This window comes from Primulina huaijiensis, chromosome 2, assembly GCF_012295235.1.
Source record: "Primulina huaijiensis isolate GDHJ02 chromosome 2, ASM1229523v2, whole genome shotgun sequence".
Classification (NCBI taxonomy): domain Eukaryota; kingdom Viridiplantae; phylum Streptophyta; class Magnoliopsida; order Lamiales; family Gesneriaceae; genus Primulina; species Primulina huaijiensis.
In genome coordinates this window covers 20247925-20261709 of record NC_133307.1, presented here as the reverse complement: position 1 = coordinate 20261709, position 13785 = coordinate 20247925, and the positions used below count along the sequence as shown (strand labels likewise).

At 31.8% G+C, this 13785-nt stretch overlaps 1 long non-coding RNA gene across 1 annotated transcript; it reads right to left on the bottom strand.

Moving 5' to 3' along the window:
• Window positions 1–103: 103 nt before the first annotated feature.
• Window positions 104–1593, bottom strand: LOC140959631 (uncharacterized). The gene is made up of 3 exons (XR_012172024.1): window positions 1245–1593; window positions 1132–1155; window positions 104–899 (listed from the first exon to the last, which is right to left on the bottom strand). It is a non-coding gene; the product is annotated as an uncharacterized lncRNA (long non-coding RNA).
• Window positions 1594–13785: the final 12192 nt, after the last annotated feature.

Genomic DNA, 13785 nt, shown 5'->3' with positions numbered 1-13785 from the left:
GTGGTATATATATATATTATATACTCGTGTGGTATATATATATATATATACTCGTGTGGTATATATATTATATATTAATTTCAGAGCCGTCAAGGCTCGATCACACAACTATCAATTCAAAACATCGTAAAATAACAGTACAGCTACACGGGGCATCTCCCGGTAAATGTATGACTCCATAATATAGTATATATATCTGAGAACTCTCAACCATGACTCTACGACTGGGCACCACTACCTGACGCTCCACCAGACGCGTCAAATCCTCCTGGATAACCTGCTATGGCATCAAAAACAACCACAGTATAAAAAGAAACGAGGGGTCGGGCTCCAGTACGACGAACCAGTAATATTACGACAAATATAACTGACATGAAATAAAATCAAGTAAAATGCGATGCAATGCAATGTAATGCAATGCGTGAAAGGTAACAACCGATAACGGATACCAAACGGAGTCCAAATGAGTCGCATCAACAACAGTAACAGTGGCCACCCGTGCCAGGAACGTAGCAACGCAACATCAAGTCGCCACTCATCCATGCACGTAGCATCGAGGGTATGGGAGCTACCCGCTCAGCCCTCATGCAAGTCATCAGGAGTGCTAATCCTACCCACCCGCTCCATCGATGACGCAACAACTCGATAGATCAATATCAATATCAATAGCAATCAAAGGAGTCAATGCTCGAAATGCTATGCACTAATAGTATCAACACAAATAAATGCATGAATGCAATCACGTATTCACAGAAGCACATAAGACATGCCACAACTCATTACAAAGTACTTAACGTCATTTCACATCATATAGACGTCATAATAAAACAGTTCATGCGTACCTCAACTGACTTTAATTTACCACAAAATATCTTAAATATTTCCCGAAAACGCCAATCCTGTGGCAATTAATACATTTCATATCAAGTTCTATTTATTTTTTCAATATTTACTAATTTAGCCTAAAAGTCCAAAAATTCATAATTTAGGCTTTAATATTTCTCAATTCATATACGACAATTCTATAACATCGAAACACCTAATTATTGAACACTAAAATTCGAAAACCCAATTTTAAATTTCTGAATTTTCGAAATTAATCCAAATAAATTTCGAAAATCTGGTAAATACCTCTAATCGGCTCAATTATTGTACCTACAATCAATAATATAACAATTATCAATATTGGTACCAAATTTAACCCAACAAAAATACAACCACCTTGCTGGAATCATGATTTGTACCTCAATATATATACCAAAATGAAGCCTATGACGTAGGGAACAAAACCCCTCAATCAATTTCTGAATTCCGGTGATGTACGGGCGGCAATTCGACGAAGAAAGGGAAGACGGGTTTTCAAAAAGTGTCGAGAAACCCTTCAATATGGGTACCAAAATGTAGCTCTCGTCGAGAGCTTTCCAACCGTATATTTACTTGAATTTTTTTGGCGATTGGAGCGGCTAAAATCGAAGGTCAAAGCTTCGAAATGGAAGAAGAAGGAAAAACGAAGCTGGCGGAAGTTACGGGAAGGAGAAAAGCGCTTCTGATCTTCTTTTTCTTTTTCTTATTGTTTTTGTTTTTTTTTTGTTTTGTTTTGTTTTTAATTAATAAAAAAAACAAATGGGTTGGGCTTTAGGGCTAACGGACTGGGCTCTCACACGTCACTTGTAACGATTGTGAATTTTATCCCAAATTTTGGGCCATTGGAATGTTTAAAAAAATTCCACCATCATTTTTTGTTCTTTAAGTATTTAGTGTAAGAAAAATGACCCATATCAATCAGAAGAAGGAATGACGTGCAGGAAATGACGACGACCGTTACCTACAACTTTTGACAAAAATGATACATGCACCGTCTCAACTTTAGAAACTGAGATGCGTACACGATTCTTCTTCTGAATCTCGGCTCCCGATACACTCATCGATGGTATGAGAAAACGTCTATAAATAGAGACGATTGAGATCCCTAAGCACACACTTCATAAGAAAATTATACACCATCTATCGAGAGGACGGAATGCTTAAAAGACTTCAACCGGAAGGAAAAACAGAGAAATCAAAATTTTTCAATGGCCGGAGGTAATACTCGATTTATTTCCGCATATTGATTATCATGTTTATATACGTGCAGAAACATGATTTTTGGAAAAAATTCTAACATTTGGTATCAGAGCCGTGATACCTCTGCCGTGAAAATATTTGATTTCATATCATGAAATTTCAGGAAAAAGAATTTTAAGTTTTACGTAAGAACTTGAAATTTAAAGGTCGGATAAAATAACTTACCTGAAAATTTGTTCTTGATTGTACCTTGAAGTTCTTCTTTGAAGTCTTGAAGATGACTATATTCAATTTCCTATTTGAGAGAACAAAAATTTTTTTTAGAACACTACGAAAGTTTCAGAAAATTTTTTAACGAAAGGTTGAAGACGATATTGATATAAAGGAATAGAAATCATCCGCCTTCACATATTGAAGCATTTAATATGATATAAACATATCACGTGAAGAATTAAATGCATGAAGTTTATATTATTTTAATATTTTTTTAAAAAAAATAAAATAATAATTAAATAATGTGGGACCTACACATTTATTTAATAATGAATGTAGTGTCGGTTTTTATTATTATTATTATTTTAAAAAAATAATAAATAAATAAATAAATAAGTAAATAATGATTAATGTGTTATTAAGTTATATGTATAATTCGATATACATATATCATTTGGTTAAATAATTTGTACACATTAAAACAATTCCATGTTCGACTTAATTTCCAATACATGTTTAGAAATTATTTTTGCATGCTAGATATAATGTCAAATATTATGGATAAATGTTTGATGTGTACATGAAAATTTAATATTATGTTTGCATTTATTCTTGAAATTTAAAATACAAATAATATTAAAAAAATAATTGGTACATCAATATTCACATTATGTTCATATTAAATTATATTAAATTATTTATAATTTGAAATGAACATATCAAGTAAGATGTGAATATAATATTATAAAATAAAATATTTCTGACGCTCACAAATGAACAAATAACCTTCATTTTATCACTACTCTGATAAAAGAGAAAAACTGATGAGGATCCCACGTAAATATGATCCTCACTTTATCACTACTTTGATTGAAGAGAAAAACTGATGAGGAACGTATTTGTTCATATTAAGTAAAAATGTGAATATAAAGTTATTTAATGAAAAATTTTGGCTTATAAAGATTCACATAAATATGGATAATTAAGTTGAATAATAATTATAAGGTGACATGAGAAAACATGATCTGAGGGAATTCTTCATAGATCGGTTTAAACTGCCTTGACTAGCCACTGATCTCCTCGATGAACGTTGCTCTGTCTAGGAGTTATGTATTTAAAGGGCCTTAGCCCTACCTATCTTTCCTGGGAGCACACTTGAAAAGTGTTGATTACGAAATAATTATTATATAAAGCATTAAGTAAAGCCAAAATTTTGTTCGGTGAACCGTATAATTTTAAATAATTGAGGAATAGCCACAACATCCTTAATTATGAAAAATTATGCATTAAGTGGATTTGGATCACATAATGGACATCAATTGTAATTAATTATATAAACATAATAAATTTTAACCCACAAGGATTATTATTATGTTTATATAACTAATTAGGTTAAAATATCAAATTATATTTTTCTTAATTTACCCACATGAGTTAAGGAAAATACATTTTTATAGTTTTATCATAAAGTTACAGGAAAATCTTATTGAATTAGAATTTTAGCCCAAAGGCAAATTTTATGTCACTAGATTTTTTATAAAACATGAATTACATTGGTAAAACATGATATTGTCTCAAAATTTTAAGCATATGATATTTTATGCAGTTATGCAACCTGCTAGTTTTTCTGATATGAAATGTGACATTCCCGAACTAAAGGGCGATAATTATAAAATATGGAAAGAAAGAATTCTTCTTCAATTAGGGTGGATGGATATTGATTATGCTATACAGAAAGACGAACCATATGCTATTACTGAAAACAGCATTCCAGATGATGTTGATCTTTATGAAAAATGGGAGCGATCTAATCGACTCTGCGTAATGTTCATAAAGACCAAAATCTCTGCTGGTATGCGTGATTCTGTCGATCAGCATAATAATGTCAGAGAATTACTGAAGGTTATTGATGAACAATTTCAGTCTTCAGATAAGGCACTTGCAAGCACCCTAATTATAGAATTTTCTTCATTAAGGCTCACCAGTGTGAGAGGTGTGCGAGAGCACATCATGAAGATGCTGGATATAGCGGCTCGGCTCAAGACACTTGAAGTATAAATGTCTGATACTTTTCTTGTGCACTACATTTTATTCACTCTTCCACAACAATATTGACCCTTCAAAATTTCTTACAACACACATAAGGATAAATGATCAATCAATGAATTAATGACCATGTGTATTCAAGAGGAAGGAAGGTTGTTGATGGAAACAAATGATAATGTCTTTATGACTACACAAGGAAAATTTAAGAAACAAGCCAAAGTCAAGGAAAAAAGGAAAGGAATAATTCCACCCTAACATGACATTAAGAAAGAATCAAAGTGTTTCTTCAGTAAAAAGACGGGACACATGAAGAAGGATTGCATTAAATTTAAGGATTGACTTGAAAAGAAATGTATTCCTACTTCATTTGTCTTTTATGAATCTAATATGGTTAATATGATTTATAACATATGGTGGATTGATTCTGGTTCTACAATCCATGTTACAAATACCTTGAAGGGTATGCAAAACCTAAGAAAGCCAATAGAAAATGAGCGGAGCATCTATTCAGGAAACAAGATGTCTTCGCATGTGGATGCTATTGGGACTTGCTACATTATATTGGATAGTGGTTTTATTTTAAAATTGGAAAAGACCTTTTATGTTCCTAGTTTTTCTAGGAATTTAATTTCAATTTCAAAACTTGTACCTCTTGGTTATTCCTTTCACTTTATGGATAAACCAATAAATTTGTTTTATAAATCAAATCTTATTGGAAATGGTACATTGATTGATGGTATTTTTCTTTATTTCTTTACAAAATAATAACACCACTATGCATGTTCAGAGAGATATTAAAAGATGTGTTATAAATGAAGATTCCTCTATACTATGGCATTGGAGATTGGGACACATCTCCATAGAGAGAATTAAAAGATTAGTAAATGATGGAGTACTCAGTACTTTAGATTTTACTGATTTTGAGACTTGTGTGGACTGCATTAAGAGAAAGCAGACCAATAGTCTAAAAAAGGTACCAAGAGGAGTATAGAAATATTAGAAATCATACATTAAGATATTTGTTATCCAGATATGGACATGCAAAGTCCGAAATATTTAATCTCTTTCATTGATGATTACTCACGATACATGTGTATCTATATGTTCATAACAAAAACGAAGCATTAAAAGTCTTTAAGGTTTTTAAGACTGAAGTGGAGAAGCAATGTGGAAAACATATTAAGATCGTGAGAACTGATAGAGGTGGAGAATATTACGGTAGATACACTGAGAATGGACAAGCACCTGGTCCGTTTGCGAAGTTTCTCCAAGAACATGGGATTGTTGCCCAATATACTATGCCTGGTTCTCTGGACCAAAATGGCATAGCTGAGAGGAGAAACCAAACATTATTGGACATGGTGAGAAGCATGTTTAGTAGCTCTAAACTTCCTAAATCCTTGTGGACTGAATCTCTTAAGACAACTATGTATATATTAAACCGAGTTCCAACTAAGGCTGTCCCAAAGACGCCATTTGAGTTATTAAAAGGTTGGAAACCGAGTTTGCAACATATACGCATTTGGGGTTATCCTTCTGAAATAAAAGTTTACCACCCACATGAAAAGAAACTGGACCCAAGAACTACAAGTGGATATTTCATTGGGTATGTCGAAAAATCCAAAGGGTATAGATTCTATTGTCCATCTCACAACACTAGAATTGTGGAATCAAGAAATGCAAAATTTTTTAAAAATGATTTGATTAGTGGGAGTGATCATGACATAGTTTTTGAGAATGATCACATTAATGTACGACCCTCTTATTCAAATGGCAGATTGGTCGTTATTCACACCCCTCAAGAACAAATGGGTGTTAGACAACCAATTACTGAAGTTCCACAAATCGCTGATGAAAATCCAGTAGATCAAGTTGTTAATGAAGAACAACAAGAAATTGTTGATCAACCAAACAACCTTAGGAGATCTACTAGAATAAGAAGATCAGCAATATCTAGTGATTATGTTGTGTATTTACAAGAATCGGACTTTAACATCGGAGTCGAAAATGATCCTGAAACGTTTTCACAAGCCATTAGTTGTAATGAGTCAAAGCTATGGTTTAATGCTATGAAAGAAGAGATGAATGCTATGGCAGTTAATGGAGTCTGGGATCTTGTTCAGTTGCCTGATGGTGTAAAATCCATTGGATGTAAATAAGTTTTCAAAACAAAGAAAGAGTCATTAGGTAACATTGAAAGGTATAAAGCAAAACTCGTTGCTAAAGGATTCACTCAGCTGGAAGAAATCGATTATAATGAGACTTTTTCTCCTGTATCTAAGAAAGATTCTCTCCGTATCATTCTAGCATTAGTTGCAAATTTTGACTTAAATTTACAACAAATGGATGTGAAAACAGTTTTTCTCATTGGAGAGTTAGAAGAAGAGGTTTATATGAAACAACCTGAAGGATTCTTCTCTAGTAATGGTGAGCAATTGGTTTGTAAGATTAAGAAATCTATATATGGATTGAAACAAGCTTCCCCTCAATGATATTTAAAATTTCATGATGTTATCTCTTTATTCGGATTCGTAGAGAACATCATGGATGGATGTATATACCAGAAGGTCAGTGGGAGCAAGATTTGTTTCCTTATTCTATATGTGGATGATATATTACTTGCAACTAATGATAAGGGTTTGTTATATGAGGTGAAACAATTTCTCTCTAAAAACTTTGATATGAAGGATATGGACGATGCATCTTATGTTACTGACATTAAGATACATAGAGACAGAATTCGAGGTATTATAGGCATGTCTCAAGAAATTTATATCAACAAAGTTTTAGAGAGATATCGGATGAAATATTGTTCATCAAGTATAGCTCCCGTTGTGAAAGACGATAAATTCAATTTGCACTAGACCTGACATTGCATTTGTTGTTGGGATGTTGGGAAGATATCAGAGTAATCCAAGTTTAGACCATTGGAAAGTTGCAAATAAAGTAATGAGGTACCAACAAGGGACCAAAGATTATATTCTTATGTTCAGAAGAACTGAGAATTTGGAAGTAATTAGTTACTCTGATTCAGACTACGTGGCTGCATTGATTCATGAAAATCCACTTCTGGATATATTTTTATGCTAGCTGGTGGAGCTGTATTTTGGAGAAGTGCAAAGCAGACATTGACTGCTACTTCCATTATGGAAGCTGAGTTCGTAGCTTGTTTTGAGGCAACCTCACATGGTGTATAGTTGAAGAGTTTCATTTCAGGGCTTAGAATTATGGATTCTATATCTAGGCCATCAAGAATATATTGTGACAATTTAGCTGCTGTTTTTATGACTAAAAATAACAAAAGTGGTAGTCAAAGCAAGCACATCGACATAAGTATTTAGCCATACGAGAACGTGTTAAATATAATAAGTTACTTATCGAACACATTAGCACTGAATTGATGATTGCAGATCCTTTGACTAAAGGCATGCCACCATTGAAATTTAAGGATCATACAGAAAGAATGGGACTTGGTTCCTTTACGTAATTTCGTTGTAAGAACAAAGTTAATGAAACTATGATGTGGTATTTTCTCATATTTGTTGTGCACACATTCATTGATTTGAGAAATATCAATAAAGTTGGACCTCGAATAAACATAGGGTTTATTCATTAAGTTATTTGAGATATATAATACATTGTAATTCATCGAAGATAATAATCGTTTTTAGATGACCTATCTCCATGATTCATGTATTTTTTTTTCTTTTATGGTAAATGAGATATATGGGTCAAGTGGGAGAATGTAAGAAAAATGACCCATATCAATTAGAAGAAGGAAAGACGTGTAGAAAATGGCGACAGCCATTGCCTACAACTTTTGACAAAAATGATACATGCACCATCTCAACTTTAGAAACCGAGATGCGTACACGTTTCTTCTTCTGAATCTCGGATCCCATATATGAGAAAATGCCTATAAATAGAGACGATTGAGGTTCTTAAGCACACACGTCATAAGAAAATTATACACCATCTATTGAGAGGACGGAGTGCTTAAAAGACTTCAACCGGAAGGAAAAACAGAGAAATCAAAATTTTTCAATGGCCGGAGGTAATACTCGATCTATTTCGGCATATTGATTATCATGTTTATATACGTGCAGAAACATAATTTTTTGAAAAAATTCTAACATTTAGATGCCAACTCGAAATAAATGTGTGCAAAAGTTAGATTTTAGTATAATAAATTGATATTTTTTTCATTTGTTGTATTTTCCATTATGTTGACGTGAAAATGCAGGTCGACAATATGACATTGGATATTACTGATACGGTACACACTCCAATGAATTAAAAAAAGTGAAAATAAATATCAATTAATTGAAATATAAGACTTAAATAAACATGTTAGAAAATGTCATTGCTTTTAGGTCCAATTACCATTATAAATTCAATTAGGCACACGTTTATTTTATAGATTATTAAATATATATTCTAGATTAAATTTTTTAAAAAAAGTTATTTATTTAAAAATTATATTTTATAAATAATTATCAACTCTAATAAACAATTATTTTTTATCACAATTATAAAAATATAAAAAATAAATATATGTCAATAAAGCTTGAAGATATTGTTTTCAGACGGTCAAAACAAAAATAATCATCAATTTTCAAAATCTAGTGTTGACCCGTTGAAATTCAGGAAAGTGCTAAAAATAAAAGTTATAGATCACAAAAAGAAAAATCTTCTGGAAAATAAATCAAAAAAACGCATGGCCACCGAAGCACCGATATGACAATACATGAAAAATCTCATTCATTCACGATCTAAAACTTTTATTTTGAACATTTTTCCAAATTTCAACTGATCAATACCAGATTTTTGAAAACTAAAATGGCGATTGTTTTTTCTTCGATCATCCGAAAACAAATCTTCCAAGCTCTGTGACAAATTTTTATTTATTTATTATTTATATGTGAGCTAATAATTATTTATCATAATATAATTTTAAAATAAATAAATATATACATATATAAATTAAATAATCATGAAAATAAAGTGAGTATCCAATTGAATTTATTAATAATAATTGGACTTAAAAACAATTTAGGTTAAATGTAAAATAGACTTTTTATTTTGATCATGTACCAATTTATCAACTTTTAAATCATTCATGTAACAATTGAGTCATTTATAATAATTTATATATTGTTAAAAGTAAAGATTTATGGTAAAAAGTAAAAATTTCAAACTCATAAAATATATTAAACTACACACTTTATAAAAATTTTTCTACTCAATTATGTTTTTTCTTCACAAATTGAGAGACATATTTATAGAATTTATTTGGAAATAATCCAAAAATAAATGCATCATTATATATACCATCATACACTAATTTTTAATATTTAAAACTCTTATTTTCAACATTCAATAAATTCAACTCTTATTTTCAAAACTCTCCCTTGTGATGATGATCATGATACAATGATTGCATTCAGTACGTGTTTTTATAGTGTCTCGTTAAAAACCTTATTAGGAAAAACTCATTGGGATAAAAATCATAGTAAGGGAAAAAGAGTGCAGTCACGTAAACTCTCCCTCATGTTAACGCGAACGATTCTTAACAAATTTCGTAGATTGCGCATCTCAATATTATATATATGCTTTCCGAATATTGTCGTAGGAAGCGCATTTGTTAAGATATCTAATAAGTTTTCACTTGATTGAATGTAACGAATATCAATATCTTTATTCTTCTCAAGCTCTTGGGTGAATGCGAAGAACTTAGGGAGAAATGTTTAATTGTGTCGCTTTTTATGTATCCTTCTTTCATTTGAGCAACACATGCAGCATTATCTTCATATAGTGTCACAAAATTCTTGTCGAATGACAATCTGCATGAGATTTACATATGTTGAGTCATTGATTTTAGCCACACACATTCACGACTTGCTTCATGTAGTGCAATAATCTCGGCGTGATTTGATGAAGTTGTTACGAGTGTTTGTTTCTGTGAACGCCAAGAAATTGCAGTGCCTCTACGAGTAAATACATATATGGTTTGGCAATGTGCCTTGTGTGGATCAGATAAGTACCCAGCATTAGCATAACCAATTATACTTTGATTGGCAACTTTTGAATACAAAAGTCTCATGTCTGTCGTTCCTCGTAGATAACAGAATATATGTTTAATTCCGTTCCAGTGTCTGTTTGTTGGATATAAGCTAAATCTTCCCAATAAATTTACAGCAAAAGATATATCAGGTCTTGTACAATTTGCAAGATACATAAGGGCACCAATAGCACTTAGATATGGTACTTCTGGACCAAGAATAACTTCATCATTTTCACATAGACAGAATGAATTATTTTCTATGTTTAATGATCTAACAACTATTGGAGTACTTAAAGGATTTGATTTATCCATATTAAAATGTTTAAGGACCTTTTCTGTATAATTTGACTGGCGAACAAATATTCCTCATTCTTTTTGTTCAATTTGCAATCCCAGACAATACTTTGTTTTTCGAAGGTCCTTCATTTCAAGTTCTTCCTTCAAGTACGATACAACTTCTTGAATTTCCTTATTCATTTCAATGATGTTTAAATCATCAACATATACATTAATAATTACGCATTCGGATGTTTTTTTCTTAATGAAAATGCAAAGACATATTAAATTGTTAACATATCCATTTTTCATTAAGTGTTCACTTAGCCGATTATACCACATTCGGCCGAATTACTTTAACCCATATAATGATCTTTGTAATTTCACAGAATAACATTCTCTGAGTTTTGAACTTTTTGCTTCAGGCATCTTAAATCCTTCAGGCATCTTAGATCTGTAAAAATAAGCTGTGGCAACATCCATAAGGTGCATTTCTAAATTTTCAGATACTATCAAACTAATCAAATAGCGAAACGTAATTCCATCCATAACAGGAGAATACGTTTCTTCATAATCAATTTCAGGCCTTTGAGAAAAACCTTGTGCAACAAGTCGAGCTTTATATCTTACTATTTCATTTTTCTCATTTCGCTTTCGATTAAAAACTCATTTGTACCCAACAGGTTTTACACCTTTCAGGTGTAAGGACTATAGATCCAACAACGTTACGTTTATTTAGCGAATCCAATTCAACCTGGATGACATCTTTTCATTTTATCCAGTCATGTCGATTTTTACATTCACCAAAATATTTTGGTTCATGATCTTCACTGTCATTTATGATGTCAAATGCCACATTGGAAGAAAATATCTTATCAATTTCTTTTATATCTTTTCGATTTCATATTTTTCCAATATTAATATAATTTATAGAGATTTCACGATCCTTGTCAGTTTGTGATTCTGACACAACATTTTCATCATCATATATTTCTGTCGGAATATCATTCTCTATTTTGTGATCGTCGTGTTACAATTCGGCGATGTATCGAATAATCTTGCAATTAAAATTTTGTGGACATGAGGTTACGGAATCGGAAATGCTTAAAAAAATATTTTTCACTTTTCACGCATCAAATATAACTCTACAACAACAATATAGAGTGCGTAGATTTGCGAGATATTCTGAACTTATCGCATGTCTTCTTGTTGCGGAAAAGAACAACGAGCTGCTAAAGAGAAATCATCAGTCCCGACCCACTAGATCGACACCATTTCCAGTAGTATATAGTGTAAGTAAAAATGAATTTAAAACTTGAAATCAAAATCAAAGTCAAAGACAAGGTTTTGGTCGAGGTCGAAATCGAGGTCGTGGACGTGGTCGTGGTCGTGGTTGCGGCTGTGGTTTTGAAAACAATCGAGATAGTTACTTCTATAACTCATCTCAAAAGGGTGTCACGAACCACCTACTGAAAAGACATCATGAGAACATGAGTGTTAATTAAAATAACTCAAAACGATTTGAAAGTTTTTGTTTTAGATGTGGTACTCCAGGACATTGGTCTCGTATTTGTCGAGCCCCCGAGCACCTTTGTAAGCTCTGTAAAGAATCGATAAATGCGAAAGAAAAAGAGACCAACTTCATTGAACGCAGTGACCGTTTGAGTGATTCAACTCAATTTGATGCTGCAGATTTTCTTAATGATTTCTCTGGAAATGATCAATATGCTGGTGGAATAAAAATGAAAATATTGATGCTGCAGATTTTCTCAACGATCTCTCTGAAAACGTTTTATTTTTCATGTACTCATATGATAATGTTTTATTGTATAATTTTGATATGCCTTATATTTTTCAATCAATTAAATATGTATTGTCAGTAATTGTTTTTCATTACATATTTTTTGAGGTTCAAATATGGAAACTTCTTTGAACAAAGCTAAACAAAGAACTAATCTCATGGAATTTTGCATACCTGATAGTGGTACAACGCACACTATTCTCTGAAATAAAGATTTTTCTTGGAACTAAAACCAACAAAAACAATGGTGAATACAATATCAGGTCCTGTAGACTTGATAAAAAGTTGTGGTAAAGCACATTTTTTGTTACCTAATGGTACAAATTTTTTGATAAATGATGCTTTGTATTCACCACAATCGAAAAGATATTTGTTGAGTTTTAATGACATATATTCTCATGGGTATGATACACAGCAAATAAATGAAGAAAATGAGAAATATATGTGTCTTACCACATATAAATCTGGAAAGAAATATATAATTGAAAAACTACCAATGCTCCCTACCGGATTGCATTATATATAAGTCCAATTGAATCAAACATGATAGTTGATAATTTTTCAATACTAATCAATTGGCATGATCGATTAGGACATCTTAGTTCAACAATGATACGAAGAATTATAGAAAATACATATGGTCATCCGCTGAAAGACATGAATATCTTTTAAAATAATAAGTTTCAATGCAAACATGTTCTCTTGGAAAACTTATTATAAGACAATCACCGGCTAAAATAAAAACTAAATCACACATATTTCTTGAACGTATTCAGGGTGATATTTGTGGGCCAATTTATCCGCCATGTGGACCATTTAGATATTTTATGGTATTGATCGATGTCCTCCAGCAGATGGTAACATGTACGTTTATTATAAACACGGAATGTGGCATTTGCAAGATTACTTGCTCAAATAATAAAATTACGGAATCAATTTCCTGATCACACAATCAAGAAAATTAGACTTGATAATGCTGGTGAATTTACTTCCCAGACTTTCAATTATTATTGTATGTCAATGAGAATCACTGTTGAGCATCATGTTGCTCATGTACATATACAAAATGGATTAGCTGAATCATTAATTAAACGTTTACAACTGATTGCTAGACCAATGATTATGAAAACAAAACTTCATGTTTCTATATGGGGGCATGCAATTTTACATGCTGCTGCATTAATTCGCATCAGACCAAGTGCATATCATAAATACTCCCCATTGCAGCTTGCATTTGGTAAAGAACAGATATTTCTCATATGAGAATTTTTGGATGTATGATATATGTGCCTATTTCACCGCCTCAACGAAAAAAATGGGA